Source organism: Lathyrus oleraceus, chromosome 5, assembly GCF_024323335.1.
Source record: "Lathyrus oleraceus cultivar Zhongwan6 chromosome 5, CAAS_Psat_ZW6_1.0, whole genome shotgun sequence".
In the NCBI taxonomy this organism is placed as follows: Eukaryota; Viridiplantae; Streptophyta; class Magnoliopsida; order Fabales; family Fabaceae; genus Lathyrus; species Lathyrus oleraceus.
Window position 1 is genome coordinate 618,124,133 of NC_066583.1, and position 24,881 is coordinate 618,149,013.

Below are 24,881 nucleotides of genomic sequence, written 5' to 3' on the forward strand. Positions count from 1 at the left end.
AGCACTCACATGCGTATCAGGGTCACTCTTCCCCAGGAAGGTGTGGGCAATGATCATCTGGAAGTATCTGAAAGCAGGATTATGAATCTTGTTGGAGATTTGGGTGGAAGGGTCAGGACTACCTCCACACGTAATGTCACTCCAAAACTTCTCGACGTCTCGGCTCAGAAAATAGCTCATGGGGAGCTCAGATGAAGCATCATAGGCAGTCTGAAATCCAAGCAAGTCACCGAAACGCTTGTGGTTGAAGGTGTATTCTGCCCCAAACAACTTGAAATTAATGTATCCACCATCACTGGCGTGACCAACATAGGGCTCGTAAGTTAGCAAGCTCAGGAACTCCAAAGTCAGGTTCCTGTAAGTCATATGCATAACATCAGTATATTCATCGCACTGCAACTGATTGCACAAATGCCTGACACTAGGCTCAATTCCTAATGCCTCCGTGCATCTCGAGTCGGGATATCTGGTGGGCAACATTGGTCGCTGGGAAAGCATGGCGTAGCGCTGCTCTTGAACTGGGTCACGAAAGATTACTGGCATATTGTCGATATTCTCCATTCCTGGAGAGGTTAGATTAGAAACAGAGGACACCTGAAATCGCAAATATCATAATTGTTAGTCTCCACACACACACACACACACACACACACACACACACACACACACACACATATATATATATATATATATATATATATATATATATATATATAACAAATAAAAATATAAATTGAAAATAGTAAAAGTAAAGGAAAAGAAATCATGGGTTGCCTCCCATGTAGCGCTTGTTTAACGTCGTTAGCTTGACGATTTGAACTTTATATGTTAGAGGTAGGAACTGGAGGGTCGATCAGAGTTTGGTCATGACATTCTGTGGGGATGTCACCTCCTTGGTATTGCTTCAGTCTTTGTCCATTTACCACAAACGGATTATAGGAACTGTTCCGGATTTCAACTGCTCTAGATTTTAGGATTTTGGAAACCTCAAAGGGGCCTGTCCATCTCGAACGCAACTTACCTTGAAAAATTCATAATCTCGAATTGAAAAGCAGAACATAGTCTCCTATATTAAATTCCTTTTTCATAATCCTTTTGTCGTGCCAAGCTTTGGTTCTCTCTTTGTATATAACGACATTCTCGTAAGCGTTCTGGCGGAGTTCCTCCAATTTGTGAATATCAAGGATTCGCTTCTTGCCAGATGCTAGGTAATCCAAGTTCAGGGTCTTGATGGCCCAATATGCCTTGTGCTTGAGTTTAAAAGGTAAGTGGCATGACTTCCCGTAGACCAACTGGTATGGTGTAATTCCAATAGGGGTTTTGTAAGCAGTTCTGTAAGCCCACAGTGCTTCTGTTAGCTTTTCAGACCAATCTTTTCTGGATATTAATACAGTTTTCTCCAAGATCTGCTTAATCTCTCTGTTAGATACTTCCACTTAACCATTAGTCTGGGGGTGATATGGTGTTGCTACTCTGTGTTTTACTCCATATTTCCTTAAGAGTTTATTAAATATCCTGGATATAAAATGTAATCCACCATCACTTATGACAAGTCGTGGTACTCCAAATCTGGGAAAGATATTATTCTTGAACATCTTGATGACTACTCTTGTGTCGTTGGTGGGTGCGGCTATAGCTTCTATCCACTTGGACACATAGTCAACGACTACCAAAATGTACTTATTTCCCAACGAAGTTGGAAAAGGTCCCATGAAATCAATACCCCAAATGTCAAATAGTTCTACTTCTTGGATGTTCTTCAAAGGCATTTCGTCACGTCTTGAGATGTTTCTAGCGTGCTGGCACCGGTCACATTGGACAATATAAGTATGGACATCACGCCATAATGTTGGCCAATAAAGACCAACTTGAAGGATCTTAGCGTATGTCTTGGATGTGCTTGAATGTCCACCATAGGGTGAAGAGTGACAATGCTCTATGATGTTTCTGACTTCTTCTTCCGGGACGCAACGTTGAAATATGTTATCAGTTCCTCTTTTGAAAAGGAGTGGTTCGTCCCAATAGAAATGTCTTATTTCTTTAAAGAATTTCTTCTTCTGTTGATACTTATATTGGTACTCAGGTGGTAGATAGTTCACAAAATCAACGTACCATGGTACTCAGCTAATTTCTGAAATCGTCCCAAAGTTGTCTCTATCAGGTTCAAGGGGAGTGGTATCTATCTTAGATATCAGTCTGTCATAGGTGAAGTCATCATTTATAGGTAAATGGTCTGGCTTTAAATGCTTTAATCTGGAAAGATGGTCAACAACCAATTTTTCTGTTCCTTTTTTGTCTCTAATATCTAATTCGAATTCTTGTAGCAAAAGGATCCACCTGAGTAATCTAGGTTTTGCATCCTTTTTGGTTAGAAGGTAACGAAGCTGCATGGTCTGTATAGACTATAATCTTAGATCCTACAAGATAAGACCTAAATTATCGATTGTGAAAACTACAGCTAGGAGTTCCTTCTTTGTTGTTGTATAATTTAATTGAGCGGCATCTAGGGTTCTACTAGCGTAATATATTACGTGTAGTTTCTTATCTTTTCTTTGCCCTAAAACAGCTCCTATAGCGAAATCGCTAGCATCACACATTATTTCGAAGGGTTTAGTCCAATCCGGAGTTTGTAGAATGAGTGCTGAAATTAATGCTTGTTTTAAACGGTTACAGGCTTCGATACATTTTTCATCGAAAATGAATTCAATGTCTTTCATCAGAAGGCCGGTCAGGGGTTTTGTTATTTTAGAGAAGTCTTTTATGAAGTGTCGGTAGAAACCGGCGTGTTCAAGGAAACTACAGACTTCTCTAACTGACTTAGGAGGGTTAAGGTTTTCTATAACTTCTATCTTTGCTTTATCGACCTCAATTCCTCTTTCAGATATTATATGTCCTAACATTATGCCTTCTTTAACCATAAAGTGGCACTTCTCCCAATTTAACACAAGGTTAACTTCTACGCATCTCTCTAGGATTTTCTCAAGGTTAATGAGGCAATCTTCAAAGTCTAACCCACACACCGAGAAGTCGTCCATGAATACTTCCATAATTTCGTTGAGATAATCTGTGAAGATTGACATCATACAACGTTGGAAAGTAGCTGGCGCATTACAGAGTCCAAACGACATTCGTCTATAAGCAAACGTTCCGTAAGGACAGGTAAAGGTTGTTTTCTCTTGATCCTCGAGGTGTATGGGTATTTGGAAAAATCCAGAATATCCATCAAGATAACAAAAGTAAGAGTGTTTGGCAAGACGCTCAAGCATTTGATCTATGAATGGAAGGGGGAAATGGTCTTTCCTAGTTTCCTTATTGAGCTTCCTATAATCTATGCACATACGACATCCTCCTGCTATGCATTTAACGACATGCTCGCCTTTCTCGTTCTGCACGACTGTGATACCTACCTTTTTGGGTACCACATGTACAAGACTTACCCTTTTACTATCGGAGATCTGATAGATTATACCAGCCTCCAGCAATTTAAGGACTTCCTTCTTCACCACCTCGCTCATTACAAGGTCGATTCGTCTCTGATGTTCTCTGGAAGGTTTTGAATCCTCCTCTAGTGAGATCCTGTGCAATCACATGGATGGGCTTATACTTTTTAAATCAGAGATGTTGTACCCTAAGGCAGAGGGGTATCTTCTTAAAACATTCAAGAGTCGGTTCGTCTCGTCTTGGTTTAAGGTGGCACTGACTATTACTAGGCGGTTCATTTCTTCAACCAAAAACTCATATCTTAGGTTTTTGGGTAGTTCCTTAAGTTCTTGAGCTGGTTTTTGAGAATTTGGTGAAGGGTCTGGAGTGAGATCCAGACATTTGTTAGTGTGAGGTACCGTTTCCTCTAGCTCGTCATCCTTTTCATTCGTATTTGAAAATGGTTCGATCTCGGGTTATCATTGATCAAATTCTCTTATGCACTCATCTATGATATCGATCGCATAACATGCGTCTCCTAGAATTGGTTCCATTAGGAATTTTAAAAGAATGAACTCGATCTTTTCATCCTCTACTTTGAAGGTTAATTTCCCTCTTTTAACATCTATTATAGCTCCAGTTGTTGATAAGAATGGTCTACCTAAAAGGATAGGGATATCTTCATCTTCTTTGATATCCATGACCACAAAGTCTGTTGGGATGTAAAGTTAACCGATCCTAACTGGGATGTCTTCTAGAATGCCTACAGGATACTTAACAGATCTATCGGCTAATTGGAGGGACATCTTAGTTGGTTGTAATTCTCCTAAGTTTAACCTTTTACATACAGCTAAGGGCATTAAACTCACACTAGCGCATAAGTCTAGGAAAGCTTTGTCGATCACATGACTCCCTAAAATGCAAGGTATAGAAAAACTACCAGGGTCTTTCTCCTTCTTTGCGAGTTTATCCTCAGAAATAAAGTTGCACTCCAAGGGTTTTGGGTCGTCAAGCCTACGCTTGTTGGTTAGGATGTCATTGAGAAATTTGGCGTAAGACGGAATTTGGGTGATAGCTTCGATGAAAGGAATCTCTACATGAAGCTTTTCTATTACATTTATAAATTTTTGGTATTGGTTATTGACTTTGGTTTGTTTAAGTCTTTGAGGATATGGGGTTGGTGGTTTGTACGAGGGTGGTGGTTTGTAAGTTTTATCCTTGGCTTCACCTTCTTGGTTGGTTTGTTTCTCGAATTCCACCGGTTCCTCTTCTTGGTTGGTAGGTACATTTCCTTTAGAAGTTTTGGACTCGCTCATTGATGGGTTATGAGGCCCTTCGTAAGCGGTCCCACTTCGTAACAAGATAGCGTTAGCTTGCCCTCGAGGGTTTGGGTGAGGTTGTCCAGGGAATTGGCCTCCAGGTGTAGTCTGTGGGGCTTCGTTTTGCGCTACCTGTGAGATCTAGGTTTCAAGCATCTTGTTGTGAGTGATTATCTTATCAACCTTGGTTCCTAATTACGTTATAAGTTTATTTACGTGAATGTTCTAGTTTAGGAATTCTTTATTTTGCTGAGTTTGACTCGATATAAAGCTCTTCATGATCTTCTCAAGGTTAGACTTCTGGGGCACAACTTGCATAGGTTGGTTTGGTTTTTGGGCTTGATAACCTTGCGGTCTCTGAGGTGCATGATTTTGGATAGGGTTCTGGTTTTTATAGGAGAAATTCGGATGATTCTTCCATCCAGGGTTGTAAGTGTTTGAAAATGGGTTACCTTGGGCGTAATTCACTTGGTCGGTGTTCAGGTCGTTCAGAAGGTTACACTCCGCCGATTCGTGTCCTTTAGATCCACAGAGTCCGCACTCTGTATGGACTACCGCTGCGGTGTTAGTGTTTGTAGACATGTGTTCGATCCTAAGGGCTAAAGCGTCCGTTTTCACCTGCATCATGTCCAGAGAGCTTATCTCATGTATTCCACCTTGGGTCTCCTTTTTCTCTATTGATGCTCGTTTAGTTCCCCATTGGTAATGGTTTTGGGCCATATCCTCAATTAGGTCACAAGCTTCAGGATAAGGTTTGTTCATCAACGCGCCACCTGCAACAGCGTCGATGCTCATCTTGGTGTTATAATGTAGTCCATTATAGAAGGTATGAACGATCAGCCATTGTTCTAGGCCATGGTGTGGGCAGACTCTTAATATCTCTTTATATCTCTCCCAAGCTTCGAAAAACGATTCTCCTTGGTTTTGAGTAAATCTAGTTATATGATTTCGAAGAACAGCAGTCTTACTAGGGGGAAATATCTAGCAAGGAATACTCTCCTAAGGTGTTCCTAGGTAGTTATTAAATTAGCTGGAAGTGAATCTAACCATGAACATGCTCTATCCCTGAGGGAGAAAGGAAGTAATATTAAACGGATCACATCAGGTGAAGCGCCGTTAGATTTAAAGGTGCCGGCTAGTTGGATAAAAACTATTAAATGTTGATTCGGGTTCTCAGTAGCGAGACCCGCGTATTGGTTTTGTTGCACTAATTGCAACAAAGACGGTTTTAGTTCGAAATTGTTAGCAGGAATAAATGGGTTTACTATACTCGAACTAGGTTCCTCGTCAGAGGGTTGGGCAAATTCCTTAAGAGGTCTTCGGTCGCGATTCTCGGCCATAACTTTCTTGATTCGGATGAGTAAGAGGCGTGTACGAGTGTAACGTCCGGGTTCCGCTAAAGGATCTACTAAATTTCTGGTACTACGGGTTATTCACATTTACCGGCTAATAATGCCTTAGTCTATACGGTGTAACAATAGGGTATGAAATTTGACGAAGTTGGTCCCCGATAATGGCGCCAAAAACTTGATCGTGTGAATTTGCAAGTGCACGAATTGCATCAAAGTAATATAAAAGAATATCGATCCCACAGAGACCAAATCGTCAATCTATCGATTTCTATCATTACAGTGTAATAATCACTGCCCCAATGCCATTACCATACTAATTAACAGCTCCTTCAAATACCATGCCCCAATGGAACCAGGTTCTGGCCCTTCTTCAAGCAATGGTTCATCACAATCTTTCATTTTCAAGTATAAAATCTTTTCGTCAGGAAAATCATACTATACTGACTGATAGTCTTCAATAGGTTGGTGAGCCAAATGGTCAGCCAAAACACTACCCTTGATCGCTTTCTGAGATCGGTATTTAATATCATATTCTAACAACAACATCTACCAACGGGCAATCCTCCCAGTTGAAGCAACTTTCTCAAAAATGTACTTGATTGGATCCATTTTGGATATCAACCTAGTGGTATGATTCAACATATACGGGCGCAGACGCTTAGCAACCCAAGCCAATGTGCAACAAGTCTTTTCAAGCATAGAATACTGAGTCTCACAATCGGTGAATTTCTTACTGAGGTAGTAAATAACATATTCTTTCTTTCCAGTTTCTTCTTGCTGACCTAGAACACAACCCATACTCTCTTTGAGCACAGTCAAATACATGATCAACGGTCTTCCTTCAATAGGCGGAGACACAATCGGAGGCTCAAGCAGATACTCTTTGAAAGTGTCAAAAGCTTTCTGGAAATCCTCGGTCCAATCACAAGACTGATCTTTCCGAAGAAGCTTGAATATAGGCGCACATGTGGCAGTCACATGCGATATAAATCTCGAGATATAATTCAAGCAGCCGAGAAAACCCCTGACTTGCTTCTCAGTTTTGAGCGCAGGCATATCTTGTATTGCTTTGACCTTGGCAGGATCAACTTCAATACCCTTCTCACTGACAATAAAGCCCAACAACTTACCAGAGCGAACACCAAATGTACACTTATTGGGATTCAAGCGGAGTTTATACTTCCTCAAACACTGGAATAACTTCAACAAATGCTCGACATGTTCTTCTTCATCACTTGATTTAACAATCATATCATCAACATAGACTTCAATCTCTTTATGCATCATATCATGAAAAGAGTGGTTGATCGTGTGAATTCGCAAGTGCACAAATTGCGTCAAAGTAATATAAAATAATATCGATCCCACAGAGACCAAATCGTCAATCTATCGATTTCTATCGTTACAGTGTTTATCTAAGGCGATATAAAAGAGATATTGGGGTTGCAAAATAACGGTAAATAATAAATGCAGGTAAAGACAGGTTGAATGTATTTCACGTCAGTTAAGTGATGTTTCGATTGTCTAAATAGAACTACTTATTAGGTAATATTTTCTACTCTTGAAAAGAATCCATTTAACAGGAACTGTCGCTTTCGCGTATTCAGAATCGATTTTACCCTTAAATTAAGGCCTTTTATTGTCACTTATAAAAGGTGCGCAGAACGTTAAAGTAGTAAACTTATTTTTAAGAAATAAGACTCGTAAACTTAGTTGAAAAGTGATTTTGATTTGGAATGTTTACCCAAGGATTTTCCTGATTTTAAATCTATCAACGCGTCCGAAAACAGTTTCAAAAATAGTTTTTCCTTAAAGTGATAAAAATTCCTAGTTACTAAGCCAGGGTGCTTTCGTACTCCTCGAATAATTAAAACTAACCAAGTTTGTTTAAGAAAACTCAAGTTAAAAATCAAAACAACCTTTAAAGTATTTCTACAGATTGAATATGTGAAATATCTCTTTAACCGCGATCCTTACATTCTAACCTTTAAAAGATTTAGCCAAACATGGTAACACAAACAAACATAACGGTATTGATCATGATGAAAAGTTTGTTTTAGAATGTGAGGCGTAAAGAACGAGTAAAGTGCGTAAAGTAAATAAAGTAAAGCGAGTGCGGAAAGTAAATAAAGTAAAGCGAGTGCGGAAAATAAATAAAGTAAAGCGAGTTCGGAAAATAAATAAAGTAAAGCGAGTGCGGAAAATAAATAAAGTAAAGCGAATGCGGAAAATAAATAAAATAAAAGCGAGTGCAGAAAATAAATAAAGTAAAGCGATGACCAATAAATAAATAAAAGCGATAAATAAGAACCTACTCCAAACGGAGGGCTTTAAATTATGTACAAGAAAAATAAACCTCTGACTCCTGAAGATAAAGACGACAACAACTCGAAGTGACCCAACTCAATCTCACTAAGGTGCGATAACCCCCTGATGTGACGAATTACCGCTTTTACAAATGATAAATATAGGCTTAGTGTTTTAAACTAAGTTGGATGATTTAAAAATGAAATGGAACGAACTATTTATAGAGGATTTCAGCAGCTTGCAAAGACTATGGTGCCCTCCAACTTCTCCTTAGTGGGAACGTGATTTCCAAAGGTGGCGCCCGCCATCCCTTCATGGCGCCCGCCATGTGTGTAAATGGGAAAGATCATGGGAACGTGGCGGTTACCTCCTGGTTGAGGGCTGATGAGTCACGGCTTCTCCTATAGCGGCTGCCATGTGCAACGCCATGTGTACAATTTTCGCCGAAAAACTCTAATTTCAGGTCTTTTTGCCTCGTTTCTTCTAAAAGGGTCCGAAAGTGGTAAATATCTGAAAACAACATAAAAGATAGCATAATACAAACAAAATGATAATAAATTCCTAATAAACATGTGAAATCAGAGTAAAAAACACGGTGTAATTCAGTGTGATAAGTGGTCATAGCTCTCTGGTAGGTTGCACCAGCATTCTTCAAACCGAAAGGCATCACTCTATAACAGAATGTTCCCCAGGGTGTAATGAATATGGTCTTCTCCATATCCTCGGGTGCCATCTTGATCTGATTGTAACCGAAAAATCCGTCCATAAACGAAAAGACTTTGAATTTAGTTGTATTATCTACCAATATGTCAATGTGTTCCAGAGGAAAATCAACTTTCAGACTAGCTTTGTTCAAATCTCTATAATCAACACACATATGGACTTTTCCATCTTTCTTCGGAACAGGCACAATATTGGCCACCCACTGCGGATACTCAACAGTAACAAGGAAACCGACATCGATCTGCTTTTGCACTTCTTCTTTGATCTTCACTGCCATATCAGGATGAGTCCTCCTCAGCTTCTGCTTGACTGGCGGGCATTCTGGTTTCAACGGTAATCTATGCTCCACAATCTCAGAATCCAAACCAAGCATGTCTTGATAGGACCAAGCAAACACATTTGAATACTCTCGAAGAGGATCAATTAACCCCTTCTTAACCTCTGGACATAGTTGAGACCCAACCTTGACTTCCTTCACATCATCTTCAGAACCTAAGTTGACTAACTCAATCTGCTCTTTGAATGGCTGAATGGCTTTTTCCTCGTGCTCAAGTAAACGAGACAATTCATCAGACACTTCTTCATCACTTTCTTCCTCAGCCTCAAACAAACGGAATTCAAAGTTTTGAGAAGGAGTAGGATCATTGTATTCAATGGGTTTAGAAACCAACCTGCATATGATTTGATATTTTGATTTTAGAGAAGTGAATTGTAACCAAATATTACGCAGATGGATAATTATTATTTATTTATTTATGCTTTTTGTGATTACCATTTTCAAAAAAGCAAAAAGTAAAAATAAAACATCTAGGTTGTGATTTCTGCCCTCCTCGGGAAGCTCTTCATCACAAAAACTCATATTGTTGCAGGAAGTGATGTTAGCCACAATATAGTCAAATTGATCCACAGTCACATCATGCTCCACATAGGCTTGCTCCAACACTCTTTGTAGTGCTTCTCTGTGCGCTTCAGAATTCATGAGCAGAGACAACACTGAAATCTTTGACAGAGTCTGGAGCAGCTGCTCCACCAAATTGAATTCACTTTTCTTGATCAATCTCAGTACCTCGTCATCATCACTAGGCTTCGAATTGCTGGATCCACCAGACTGGCACTTTGGAGCACTAACCAGATTCGTTGCGGGTACATCAACCTTTTTGCCAACAAACACATCTTCTATCACCTCCTTTGGAAAGACAGGTCCAAACACACGACCGCTACGGGTCACCTTTGTTATATCGACAATGTTCACAACAGAATTGGTTGAAGGCAACGAAACCTCTTGACTATTCTCCAACATAGTAGCATTATACTGGTAAGGAACAACTCTATCAGATTCATGCGGAACGTGGCCCTCTAACCGTATTACTAATGGCGATACCAATCTATTGACGTTGTTACTGTTGTTGCTGTCAAACTGAATCATTATCCGCTTTGGGGTTTTAAACACTGGAATAATCATATTGACATTATCTATATCCCTCGACTGTTGAATCTAGATTACATTCTCATCCATCAACTTCTGGATATCTCTCTTGACGATTGAACACCCACGGGGGTTTACACTGCAAATTGCACAACCGGTATGGTCGTGATCACAATCACTGATGGTACACAGGGTCTTATGCATTTCTACCAAGGATCGACGAATACATCACACATCAAACACTTGGAAACTTCCCGGATAACCATCTACCATATTAATAGAGGAATTACCATGAGTAGGCAATGGGTTAACTTTCACATTCGGCGTGGGGTCCTCAAAGGACACTATCCCACTCTTCACAAGCTTTTGGACCTCATACTTCAACGGGTAACAGTTTTCAATATCATGGCCGAGAGCTCCTTGATGAAAAGCACAACAGAGTTCAGGCTTATACCACCATGGAAGTGGTTCTGGAATTTGTGGCGGATTTTTTGGTTGAAGCAGGTTCTTGAGAACCAAAGACGGGTAAAGTTACGCGTATGACATAGGAATAGGGTCAAAGTTGACCTTCTTCCTCTCGAAATTTTGTTATTCTTGATTATTGTTGGTGTTGTTGTAGTTGTTTGTTCTTTGTTGCGGCGGTTGTTGACGTTGTTGTTGAACTGGTGTTGATTGATTGTTTGAAAATAATGGAATAACGGATGAAACTTGATGATGATATTGACGTGGTTGCGGATTTCTTTTTACATGAGGCCTCCTATGCCTCCCTATAGATATTGCATTGGTTTCACCTTCCTTCTTTCTGGAGAAACTACTCCCATACTTCTTGCTTGATGATACCTCTTCCTTAGACAAACGTCCCTCACGGACACCTTCTTCTAACCTCATCCCCATGTTTACCATTTCGATAAAATCATTGGGGGCACTAGCAATCATGCGTTCGTAATAAAACGAACTCAGGGTCTTAAGAAAAATCATGGTCATCTCTTTTGAATGTCTCTTTGTCCTTCTGAGACATCGACCTTACCTGGTCTCTATCAGGTGCCATGTCCATGTTGTATTTGTATTGTTTCACAAAGGCTTCACCCAAATGATTGAATGTGCGAACACTTGCACTATCTAGTCCCATGTACCACCTCAGAGCGGCACCAGTCAGACTGTCTTGGAAGTAGTGAATTAGTAACTGATCATTATCAGTTTGCGTTGACATTTTCCTAGCATACATGACGAGATGGCTAAGTGGACATGTATTTCCCTTATACTTTTCAAAGTTGCAGACTTTGAACTTCATCGGGATTTTGACATTCGGCACTAAGCAAAGTTCAACAACACTTTTATCAAACAAATCTTTTCCTCTCAATGTCTTCAATTCCTTTCGCAGCTCAAGGAACTGATCCTTCATGTCATCCATCTTCTTATAAACACCAGGGCCCTTAAACGGCTCAGAATGCTAGATGATGTCCTCGGCACGAGGTAAAGTGTGAACAACTTGAGGCGGAATCGACATGACCTAGCTAGATGCCGGCATGGAAGCAAAAGTAGGCGCAAACCCTTCAGGCACAAAGTTTGGTGGCATTCACCGCGGGAATCCAGTAGGCATCGTTGTAGCAAACTGAGTGGCAGGCACAATTGAGGTAGCAACCTCTAAAATGACAGTCCTCTGAGGAGGAGGAGTTGCAGGCATTGGAGAAGGTTGATTCTGAGCAGCTAAAACAGACTCCATCATGGCAGTCAAATGAGCAATCTCATCTTTCAATTCTCGGTTCTCTTTTTCAAAATGTTCCATGATTCTCGGTTGATTGGAGCGAGTGTTATATCGATGAGTCAGCTTGGCTTAAACACAGAAGAATAAGCAATAAGACATTTGGCAGAACAAAACCTGTTATGTAAATGATGCATGAAATGCAATGTTTTGTTTGTTTTTATTTTCAAGGAACATACTATTTTATTTGCAAATATATAATAACAAAAATAACAAATTTGATTGACCATAAAAGAGTCCCTTTTATTCATATATTTTGGAAGGATTGCACTGAGTACAATTTCAGAAACCAAAATACAAATACAAGAGGAAACAAAACTAATCATCCTAAGGATCCCCTAACGACAACGTCTGGTGATCTACCTGCATGTGTGTACTTCCTTAGGATGCTTCGAATCTCGGACTCAAAAGAAGTCTTCATTTGAGCCTTCTCAAGGACAATCTGATCAACAATCTTCTTCAAAGGTGAACGGGAGACGAATTAACCCGGTTTAATACCATATAGAGATTATGCGAGGAGGATTTCAAATTTCTTTACAAAGGTTGAGTTTCATCATATCCCTCGAGATGAGAACCGGATGGCAAATTCTCTTGCAACATTGGCTTCAATGATTGTGGTGAAATTTTGGAATGAAGTTCCTAATCTGACTGTGATGTGTCTTGATAGGCCAACTGTAATACCCCAAAATTTACCCTTTATTTTTCCTGAAAAAAAAAAAAAAAAAAAAAAAAACGAAAAAAGAAAAAAAAATTAATTAATTAATTAATTAAATAAAATAAATAAATAAATAAAATATAACAAATTATTTTGGACTTGAGTCTCCCTCATTTGAGCCCACTACCCACGAAAATCAGTCTATAAATACTGAAGTTTCAGTAGAGGAAAACACACTTGGAGTTACACTGGGAGATTCACTGGAAAAAGATAGTGAGAGAAAGAAGACAGAACAAAGGGGGATTTTGAGGAGAAACAAAACACTCTGAGGTTTCCTTGGAACAAAACCCTGAGGAAAAAGATAGTGAGAGAAGACCTGACAGAGAACTCAGAGCAGCCTCCAAACCCTGAAGGGAACTCAACTTGTAAACCTCACGGGTGCAACTCAATTTCAATCAAGCTCTCCAATCAGGTTTGCCCTATATCCATCATCTTTATGCCTTTAATTTGAATGCTCTAAATGTATGAGGTATTATGGGTGAATTTGATACCTTTTTTGTGAGCCTTTTGTGAATTTTGATGGAATTATTCATGTGGTTACATTTTGATTTAGGGGCAACTCTGGGTTACCCTATTTTGTTTCTCTAACCTGTCTTTGCGTTGCCATGGCATTGTTTTCCCTGGATTTCACCTTGTTTGTCTAACCTTTCTGTTGAGTTTTCGCGAGGGCTCACATACTCTTGCAGGGATACCATCCGAAGGTTTATCCTGATTAATCGTATTGACTGATTTTCTTTGATGGTCTAGCTGGAGAGATCTCAGGGTTGTTAATCCTTTAATTGCTGTAACTTCGGATCTTTATCCGTGTGGTAATTTTTTCCTTTTCTCGTACTTTATCGCTTTCTTAGCTGGAAGACCTCGATAGGAGGCAATGTTTGGGCCCCTTGGTGGCATTTTACTTTGAGATACACGTTTTGTGTTTTGTATTCATATCCCCACATGTAGCGCGGTTCCTTCGTCAAGGACTGCCTGTTTGCCCTCGAGCATCCCAAACCCTAAAACCCAAAGCAACATGTTTACTCCTTCTACTACAGGCGAGTAAGTCTCAAAGGTCGAGCATCCGGTAGATTGCGTAGTGACGTCGTTCGTCCAAAACCCAATCCATAACCCCGTAGTTAGCCGAACTACGGCTTGCTCTGATTCTCATTCCAGATGAGATACGTAGGCATAAGACGCGATGTCTTAGCGAGCACACATCCCCCCAACCCATAGGTCAGCCGAGCTACGAAGACTCTGATTCTCATATTCAGATGAGATACGTATGCAGTGGATGCAACATCCGCGCGAGTCATTTTCATTTAACCCTTTTTTGCTTTTTTGGCAAACAGCACAAGATAAACCCACACCCTTTAGACAAGAACTACAAAAGTGGATCCCGTAGAGTACTACGGATGCGTAGGGGTGCTAATACCTTCCCTTCGCATAACCGACTCCCGAACCCAAGATTTGGTTGCGAGACCCCGTCTTGTCCTTTCCTTTTTCAGGTTTACTTCGAGCGTTTCCTTTCCCTCCTTTGGGATAAATAACGCACGGTGGCGACTCTTCTGTCTTTTTCTTTCGCCGGTTGTTTTTTCGCACACTGTATTTTTCAGGTTGCAACAGCTGGCGACTCTGCTGGGGACCCTAAGAAGTTGACCTCTTGCTGGTCCATCTTCCCTAAGCGAGTCCCTCCTAGCTTTTGTAGTTTGTTTGTTTATTGGGTGTTCATGCTTTTGTACAGTTATTTATTTACCTGCTTTACCTTATTGCATTGTGTACATATCATTGTTGTATCTGTTGGCTGGCTATGGCTGCTTGGTGATCTTTGTGAGATGAGTTCTATACCCGAACTCGAGTGCACTTAAGATAGGAGAATGGCATAGTCCTGTCAACTTGTGTGGAGTATTCCTTAGCGAGTTGACTTGCAAGCCCATTCACTTGGTGGAGGTCATGTTGAGATCAATAATGTCACATAAGTAAGTTGTGGTTAGACATTACTTGTTCCAATATAGACCTAAGAAGCCAAGGACCTTAGTTTACCAAACCCATCTTGGCCTATTCGTAGGACGTAGTGCGAAAGTCATTCAAGTGTAAGATTTGATACGATTGTTACGCGATACTACACTCATAAGAGTCTCTCTTGAGAATATTGTTGGAATACGAGTAGTCGTTCCTCTGATAATATCCGAAAGATGGGATTATGACTATGGGAACCTTTTGTAGAACATGTTTGGCAGGTTTAAACCATAGTACACTCCTTTTGGGTGGTTCTTAACCTAAACTCCATGCTCGTGACTTGCGACAAACCCTTGATTCATGGTTGATCTGATCAGGTATCCTTAATATCAATGAAACTCGGGTATTGATAAGGTGTAAACCATAATCCGCCAAAATGGGTGGTTGATATTAAGGATAACATGATCCATCCCATGACCTTTGTTTGGTGTACTCTTAATTTCTCTCTAGACAGTGCAACCTGACAGATGTTCAAGCAGATACAGCAATCCTGATTGGCATGCCATTGCATTGCATTCACATAATCACACCATTTGCATTCATATCATTTAACACATGTTTATCCTTTTCAAGGAGGTTTAAATCTTCTTCTTGATTCTAGTCGGGGTTTTCTTCTTACACTGTTTATCAAATGTGAGACTGGAACCAAGGGGGTAGAATACTTTTGGAATTGATAAACATGTCATTGCATTTGCATAGTCATCCGCATGTCTTGCATAACAGGTATCGCCACAGTGTTCTCAGTTTGTTTGGTGTCCCACTAGCAGGATAGCTGACTCAGGCATTCACCGATACGGTACCCGGAGGAACCAACAGAGAGTAATGGAAAGCCTACAGGCAGAGCTCGCCGAGATGAAGATTCACATGAATCAATTCATGGATTTGGTTCAAGGGGTGGCTCAAGGACAGCAGGAGCTTAGATTGTTGGTACAGAGGGATCCCCCTATTACTCAACCGGAGACGTTGGCTGATCCTCCAGCTGGAGAGGCTAATGGTCCCAATGGACCGGGGCCTATCCCAATCCTACATGTCACCTCCGGTCAACAACCCATTCAGGATGGTCAGGATGATCAGTTTCCCTTGCTTCAGGAAGACTTTGGCATGGACCCCATGTTTAGGAGATTGGAAGAAAGGTTGAAGGCAGTGGAAGGACAGAATCCTCTGGGAGTAGATGTTGCTGACTTGGGGCTGGTCCCAGGTGTAAGGGTGCCACCGAAATTCAAGGTTCCGATATTCGACAAATACAATGGCAGCTCTTGCCCCAAAACTCACGTGCAAGCCTATTTCCGTAAAATGGTTGCATACTCTGATGACGAGAAGCTACTTATGTACTTCTTCCAGGATAGCCTAGCTGGGGCATCCTTGGAATGGTATATGAGGCTGGACAGAGCCCACATCCGTTGCTGAAGGGATTTGGCAGAGGCTTTCGTGAAGCAGTATCAGTATAATGCAGACATGGCTCCGGACAGAACTCAACTTCAGAATCTGTCTCTTAAAAGCAATGAGTGCTTCAGGGAATACGCTCAACGCTGGAGGGATACAGCTTCCCGTGTTCAGCCTCCTATGTTGGATAAGGAAATGGCCAACATGTTCATGAATACGCTGCCTGAACCTTACTTGGAGCGTCTGGTAGGTTGCAATGCCTCCAACTTTGCTGATGTGGTCTCTACTGGAGAAAGGGTGGAGAATTACCTAAAGACATACAAGATTCAGAGTAGAGGTGGATCCTCATCAGGGGTGAAGAAGCCGTTCATTCAGGGACAGAAGAGAAGAGAAGGGGATGCAAATGCCATATCTTCTTATCAGAACAGGGATAACCGGAGGAATAATTTTTAGAATTATCATCAGCAACCGTATGTTGCGGCTGTGACCATTCCAGCTGCAGCGCCACTACAACAACAACAATCACAACGTCAACCAGCTCAGTATCAACAGCAGCAACAACCGGGTAACAGACCCGCTTATCAACAGAGGCAAAGGATGATGGATCGGCGTTTCGACACCCTTCCAATGTCGTACGCCCAGTTGCTTTCTAGTCTTCAACAACTACAACTTGTGCAATTGCGCACTCTGGCTCCTCCTGTTGGTAGACTTCCGGTGGGTTACGACGCCAACGCTAGGTGTAGCTTCCACTCTGGGGCACCTGGCCACACTATTGAGAACTGCAAAGCTTTTAAGCACGTAGTTCAGGACCTCATAGATTCAAAGGCTATCGACCTTGCACCGGCTCCTAATGTCGTCAACAATCCCATGCCACAACATGGTGGGGCAAATGTTAACATGGTCGAAGGAGAAGTTGAATCAGTCAAAGATGTTAGCCAAGTCTCTGCAGTCGACGAAGAAGATGGGGATAGTGATTGTGACATTGACAACTGGGTGCGTCCGAGGATCCCGGATGAAGTCATCAACAATTGGTCTTCTGAGGAGATTATCCAAGTCACTCTTCTTGAAGAGTGATTTTCTTTGTTTATTCATGCATATCCAAGTCTTACGTTCCGCCCAAGGCGTAATGACTCATTGTAGGGCCCATCTATGTGACGCTTGCATTTTTATCATAAATAAAGGACGTATTTTTGCATTCAAATATTTCGTTCCCTGTCTTTCTATTTTTGCAGTTTTTCAAAATAAAAAAATGGCAATGTTTCGTTTAGTTTTCACTTCTTGTTCACACTCATAAGCACATACCATCACTCATGCAGATGCACATCACCGGATCCTATTGATAACGGTTCTGCTATGGCTCGTTTCGACTTTGAAAATCCAATCTTTCAAGCTGAAGAAGAGGGTGATGAAGACTGTGAACTCCCTGAAGAACTTACCAGGTTATTGAAACAGGAAAAAAGGGTCATTCAACCGCATCAAGAGTCTGTTGAAGTAATTAATCTCGGCACCGAGGACGCCAAGAGAGAAATCAAGATAGGGGCTGCTTTGGGAGATGATGTGAAGAAAGGGCTGATTGAATTGCTGCAAGAATATGTTGACATCTTCGCCTGGTCTTATCAGGACATGCCCGGGCTGGACACAGACATCGTGGTACACCGCTTGCCTCTCAAAGAAGGTTGTCCTCCGGTCAAGCAGAAGCTCAGAAGAACAAGACCAGAGATGGCTGCCAAGATAAAGGAAGAAGTACAAAAGCAGTTGGATGCAGGGTTTCTAGCAGTCACCAATTATCCGCCATGGGTTGCAAACATCGTCCCAGTACCTAAGAAGGATGGAAAGGTACGGATGTGTGTCGACTACCGGGATCTGAACAGAGCTAGCCCTAAAGATGATTTCCCATTACCTCACATCGATGTTTTGGTGGATAATACAGCTCAGTTCTCGGTATTCTCTTTCATGGATGGCTTTTCTGGCTATAACCAAATCAAGATGGCACCAGAAGACATGGAAAAGACAACTTTCATAACCCCATGGGGCACCTTCTGCTACAAGGTGATGCCGTTTGGTCTGAAAAATGCCGGAGCAACATATCAACGAGCTATGGTAACTCTGTTCCATGATATGATTCATCATGAAATCGAGGTTTATGTGGATGATATGATTGCCAAATCTCAGACAGAAGAAGAACATTTGGTGAATTTGCAGAAACTGTTTGAGCGTTTGAGGAAATTCAAACTGAGACTTAATCCGAACAAGTGCACTTTCGGGGTGAGATCGGGAAAATTGCTGGGTTTCATTGTTAGCGGAAAAGGGATTGAGGTGGATCCTGACAAAGTGAAAGCAATACAGGAAATGCCTGAGCCAAGAATAGAGAAGCAAGTCCATAGTTTCTTAGGGAGGTTGAACTACATTGCAAGGTTCATCTCTCACCTAACAACCACGTGTGAGCCAATTTTCAAATTACTGAGGAAAGATCAGACTATCAGGTGGAATGAAGATTGTCAAAGGGCTTTTGAGAAGATAAAAGAGTATTTGCAGAAACCTCCGATCCTTATACCTCCAGTTCCTGGGAGACCTCTGATAATGTACCTATCAGTGACTGAGAACTCGATGGGGTGTGTATTGGGACAGCATGACGAGTCTGGTCGAAAAGAGCATGCCATATACTACCTTAGCAAAAAGTTTACCGACTGTGAAATCAAATATTCGCAGCTTGAGAAAACTTGCTGTGCTTTGGCCTGGGCTGCTCGTCGACTGAGACAGTATATGTTGAACCATACTACCTTGTTGATTTCTAAGATGGATCCAGTGAAGTACATCTTTGAGAAGCCGGCTCTCACCGGACGTGTTGCCCGTTGGCAGATGATTTTAACAGAGTATGATATCCAGTATACGTCACAGAAGGCCATCAAAGGGAGTATTCTGTCAGACTACCTTGCCGAGCAACCGGTTGATGATTATGAGCCAATGAAGTTTGAATTCCCTGATGAAGACATCATGTTCCTCAAGATAAAAGACTGTGAAGAGCCAGTTGTTGAGGAGGGACCTGATCCAAACGAAAAGTGGACTTTGTTGTTTGATGGGGCTGTCAATGCTAGAGGAAGTGGAATTGGCGCTGTTATTACTACTCCGAAAGGTGCCCACATGCCTTTCACCGCTCGTTTGACTTTTGAGTACACAAATAATGAAGCTGAGTACGAGGCCTGTATCTTGGGTATTGAGCAAGCCATTGATCTGAGAATCAAGACTCTGGACATCTTCGGAAATTCAGCTCTGGTGATCAATCAAGTGAATGGTGATTGGAATACTCTCCAGCCCACTCTGGTCCCCTACAGAGATTACACGAGAAGACTGTTGACTTTCTTCACAACAGTAAAATTGTATCATATACCTCGTGATGAGAACCAGATGGCAGACGCACTTGCTACTCTATCCTCCATGATCAAGGTAATTCGTTGGAACCATGCTCCCAGGATCGATGTGATGCGCCTTGACAGGGCCGCGTATGTGTTTGCTGCTGAACTGGTAGTCGATGACAAGCCTTGGTATCACGATATCAAGTGCTTTCTGAAGAATCAAGAGTACCCTGCAGGGGCATCCAACAATGACAGAAAGACTTTGAGAAGATTGGCAGGCAGTTTCTTCTTGAACAAAGACGATGTGTTGTATAAGAGGAACTTCGACATGGTTTTGCTCAGATGTGTGGACAGACACGAGGCGGACATATTAATACAGGAAGTTCATGAAGGTTCCTTCGGTACTCATGCCGGCGGACATGCAATGGCTAAGAAATTGTTGAGAGCGGGTTATTATTGGATGACCATGGAATCAGATTGTTTCAAGTATGCTCGGAAGTGTCATAAATGCCAGATTTATGCTGATAAGGTGCATGTACCGCCAAATCCTCTGAATGTGATGGCTTCGCCGTGGCCGTTTGCTATGTGGGGTATTGACATGATTGGAAAGATTGAGCCGACTGCTTCTAATGGGCATCGCTTCATCCTTGTTGCCATCGACTATTTCACCAAGTGGGTCGAAGCAGCGTCGTTCGCGAATGTCACCAGGCATGTGATTGCCCGTTTTATCAAGAAAGAAATCATTTTTCGCTATGGGATTCCCGAAAGAATCATTACTGATAATGGTTCTAATCTCAACAACAAGATGATGAAGGAGTTGTGTCAGAACTTCAACATTCAGCACCACAATTCTTCCCCTTACCGCCCTAAGATGAACGGCGCTGTTGAGGCGGCAAATAAGAACATAAAGAAGATTGTGCAGAAGATGGTCGTCACGTACAGAGATTGGCATGAGATGCTACCCTTCGCCTTGCATGGGTACCGTACTTCAGTACGTACATCGACCGGGGCAACCCCTTACTCCCTGGTGTATGGTATGGAAGCAGTCCTACCTGTTGAAGTGGAGATTCCTTCTCTAAGAGTCCTGTTGGATGTCAAGTTAGATGAAGCTGAATGGATTCGGACAAGGTTCAATGAGTTGAGTCTTATCGAAGAGAAGCGAATGGCAGCCATTTGTCAGGGGCAGTTGTATCAGAGTCGGATGAAGAGAGCTTTTGATCAGAAGGTGCGTCCTCGTTGTTTCCAAGTCGGAGATTTAGTGTTGAAAAGGATCCTTCCTCCTCAGACAGATCACAGGGGCAAGTGGACTCCTAACTATGATGAACCGTATATTGTCACCAAGGTTTTTGATGGTGGGGCTTTAATGCTTGCAACTATGGATGGTGAAAACTTCACTTCCCCTGTGAACTCAGACGCAGTTAAAAAATACTTCGCATAAAATAGACCCGCTGGACAGTAAAAAAGAGTAGTCCAGGCAAAAATGGGCGTCCCGGCGAACCTAGAAAATGAAAGGGTTCGGGCAAAAATTAGGGACAAAAATAAAAAAAAGATTGTACACCCGGTAAGTTGAAAACCTGAAAAGGCAACTTAGGCAAAAATGGGTATCCCGGTGGATCGAAAACCCGAAAAGGGCGATCCAGGCAAAAGTTAGGGATTAAGCGAATGACTGCGTTCTGAGTCGTTCTGAATCTCATCTCGTGCCAATGACTGGAAATTTTTGAAGGATAGGAAACAGTCCAATCACTCTTTCAGAAAGCTGATCATCTGGAGGATCTTGAAGACGGGCAAGTCATAGCAGAATTGGAACCCAATAGAAATCCATTTCACATTGCCATTAGATTAATTTCTGTTTTTATCTATTGTGCGATTACCTCTTTCCAGGGATTACTTCTTAATGTAAATGCCTATTCAGAGGCCATTCAATCAATAAAATCATGTTATTCAGTATATCTCTGTTTTCATTTTCATTTTACTGTTTTGTTTGCAAAAATGACGTCAGAATTTTTGATAAACATTGCATCATGACACATAAGGGCTTTACAGGTACATGCTTAATAAACATTTAAAATTGCTGTAAATTTTAAGTGCTTTGGATCGTCTATTCAGAACAGATACCCTCGGGGCATTTCCTTAAAATTCCCTGCAGATGATCGTGAATATCTTCCCCAGTGAAGTCACCAACAAGCAAATTCTGTGTCTTATCCCTGCAGAGCTGATCAAAGCGTTGGATTCTTCAATCCCCAGCAGTCTCTCACCACCGTACTTCCCCAAGCGGTTGTTTCAGGACATACACTCCCCAGTAGAGTTGATAGTACCAAACTACATATCCCCAACGGGGTTGACAGTGCCAGACTTTATCTTCCCAGCAGAAGTGGCTGCTCCTTAGAGTTCGATGCCAGATCGATAATCCCAATGCCAGATCCATGGTTTCTTTCCTTGAAGCAGAACCTCGGTACCGTATCAGTGTTTGCTCCCCCTGCTGAGTCATCTCTCGCAAATCGTGGTTTCCAGAACCATTGTAGCTTTCCTCAGCAGCAGGCTTCCAATGCCATTCTTTCCCCGATCAGAGTCTCGGTATGGCCAGAACACCGCATGGCTAGTCATCTCCCCACAGAGTTCTTTGCGCTGTGCATCTCCAACAGCCTTGCCAGGGTCCAGAAGATGGTGATCATTTCCCCAGTAGATCCCCTTGCCTCAGCTTGGCATTCTACCCAGCATTTCGCATCCCTGCATGTAGAATCATATTGCATTGCATCCTTCCAAATCGCATAGCATTTCCATTTTCATGGAGCATTACGCCATTGAAAAATTCAAACATACGCATGTAAGCATAAAACATTCTCGGTATCCCAAGTGATAAGCTAGAAGTTGTTTCCAGTACTCAGACTGAAGATTGTTCATGACTTACCTTTGTTATCCCCAGCAAGTGTCATTGGCCCATGCGCCGCCTCTGTTATCATTCCCTATTTCTGCCAATGCTGACAGGCATGAAGTTTTCCGGTATCTAGACCGAAGTGGCATTCAGGCCAGTTTTCCGGTATCCAGACCGAAGTGGCATTCAGGCCAGTTTTCCGGTATCCAGACCGAAGTGGCATTCAGGATAGTGTTCCGATATTCAGATCGAAGTGGCATTCAGGCCAGTTTTCCCGATATTCAGATCGAAGTGGCATTCAGGCCAAGTCTTTCCGATGTTCAGATCGAAGAAGTTTCCGACGGTCAGGTCGATGCGACTTGTGGCATTCAGGCTAGTGTTCCGATATTCAGATCGAAGTGGCATTCAAGCTAGTGTTCCGATATTCAGATCGAAGTGGCATTCAGGCCAGTTTTCCCGATATTCAGATCGAAGTGGCATTCAGGCCAAGTCTTTCCGATGTTCAGATCGAAGAAGTTTCCGACGTTCAGGTCGATGCAACTTGTGGCATTCAGGCCAATTTTCCGATGTTTAGATCGAAGTCATTTCCAGTATTCAGACTGATGAGCGGCATTCAGGCCATGGTTATTTCTGTGTTACCATTTATTTTGGTATCCAAGTTAACATTCTTTTTCGGTATTCAGACTGACTTTCACCGTACCAGACGGATTCTTCTTTCAAGACCACCTCTTTGCCGATTCTGACAGACATTGTTACTTCACTTCACTTCAGTGCAAATTTTTGGGCTTTTATTGTATTCAATCCCTTGATACCTCGAAAGCACGAAAGCATCTGCCATCTTCTTTCCGGGTCTCCAGTTGATTGAATAGGGGCAGCTGTAATACCCCAAAATTTACCCTTTATTTTTCCTGAAAAAAAAAAAAAAAAAAAACCTAAAACGAAAAAAGAAAAAAGAAAAAATAATTAATTAATTAATTAATTAATTAAATAAATAAATAAAATAAATAAATAAAATATAACAAATTATTTTGGACTTGAGTCTCCCTCATTTGAGCCCACTACCCACGAAAATCAGTCTATAAATACTGAAGTTTCAGTAGAGGAAAACACACTTGGAGTTACACTGGGAGATTCACTGGAAAAAGATAGTGAGAGAAAGAAGACAGAACAAAGGGGGATTTTGAGGAGAAACAAAACACTCTGAGGTTTCCTTGGAACAAAACCCTGAGGAAAAAGATAGTGAGAGAAGACCTGACAGAGAACTCAGAGCAGCCTCCAAACCCTGAAGGGAACTCAACTTGTAAACCTCACGGGTGCAACTCAATTTCAATCAAGCTCTCCAATCAGGTTTGCCCTATATCCATCATCTTTATGCCTTTAATTTGAATGCTCTAAATGTATGAGGTATTATGGGTGAATTTGATACCTTTTTTGTGAGCCTTTTGTGAATTTTGATGGAATTATTCATGTGGTTACATTTTGATTTAGGGGCAACTCTGGGTTACCCTATTTTGTTTCTCTAACCTGTCTTTGCGTTGCCATGGCATTGTTTTCCCTGGATTTCACCTTGTTTGTCTAACCTTTCTGTTGAGTTTTCGCGAGGGCTCACATACTCTTGCAGGGATACCATCCGAAGGTTTATCCTGATTAATCGTATTGACTGATTTTCTTTGATGGTCTAGCTGGAGAGATCTCAGGGTTGTTAATCCTTTAATTGCTGTAACTTCGGATCTTTATCCGTGTGGTAATTTTTTCCTTTTCTCGTACTTTATCGCTTTCTTAGCTGGAAGACCTCGATAGGAGGCAATGTTTGGGCCCCTTGGTGGCATTTTACTTTGAGATACACGTTTTGTGTTTTGTATTCATATCCCCACATGTAGCGCGGTTCCTTCGTCAAGGACTGCCTGTTTGCCCTCGAGCATCCCAAACCCTAAAACCCAAAGCAACATGTTTACTCCTTCTACTACAGGCGAGTAAGTCTCAAAGGTCGAGCATCCGGTAGATTGCGTAGTGACGTCGTTCGTCCAAAACCCAATCCATAACCCCGTAGTTAGCCGAACTACGGCTTGCTCTGATTCTCATTCCAGATGAGATACGTAGGCATAAGACGCGATGTCTTAGCGAGCACACATCCCCCCAACCCATAGGTCAGCCGAGCTACGAAGACTCTGATTCTCATATTCAGATGAGATACGTATGCAGTGGATGCAACATCCGCGCGAGTCATTTTCATTTAACCCTTTTTTGCTTTTTT

The 24,881-nt window shown here is 41.7% G+C and overlaps 1 non-coding gene across 1 annotated transcript; it reads left to right on the forward strand.

Moving 5' to 3' along the window:
- Positions 1-5,589: 5,589 nt before the first annotated feature.
- LOC127090165 (small nucleolar RNA R71) lies at positions 5,590-5,696 on the forward strand. Its single transcript, XR_007791694.1, has one exon. It is a non-coding gene; the product is annotated as a small nucleolar RNA R71 (small nucleolar RNA).
- Positions 5,697-24,881: the final 19,185 nt, after the last annotated feature.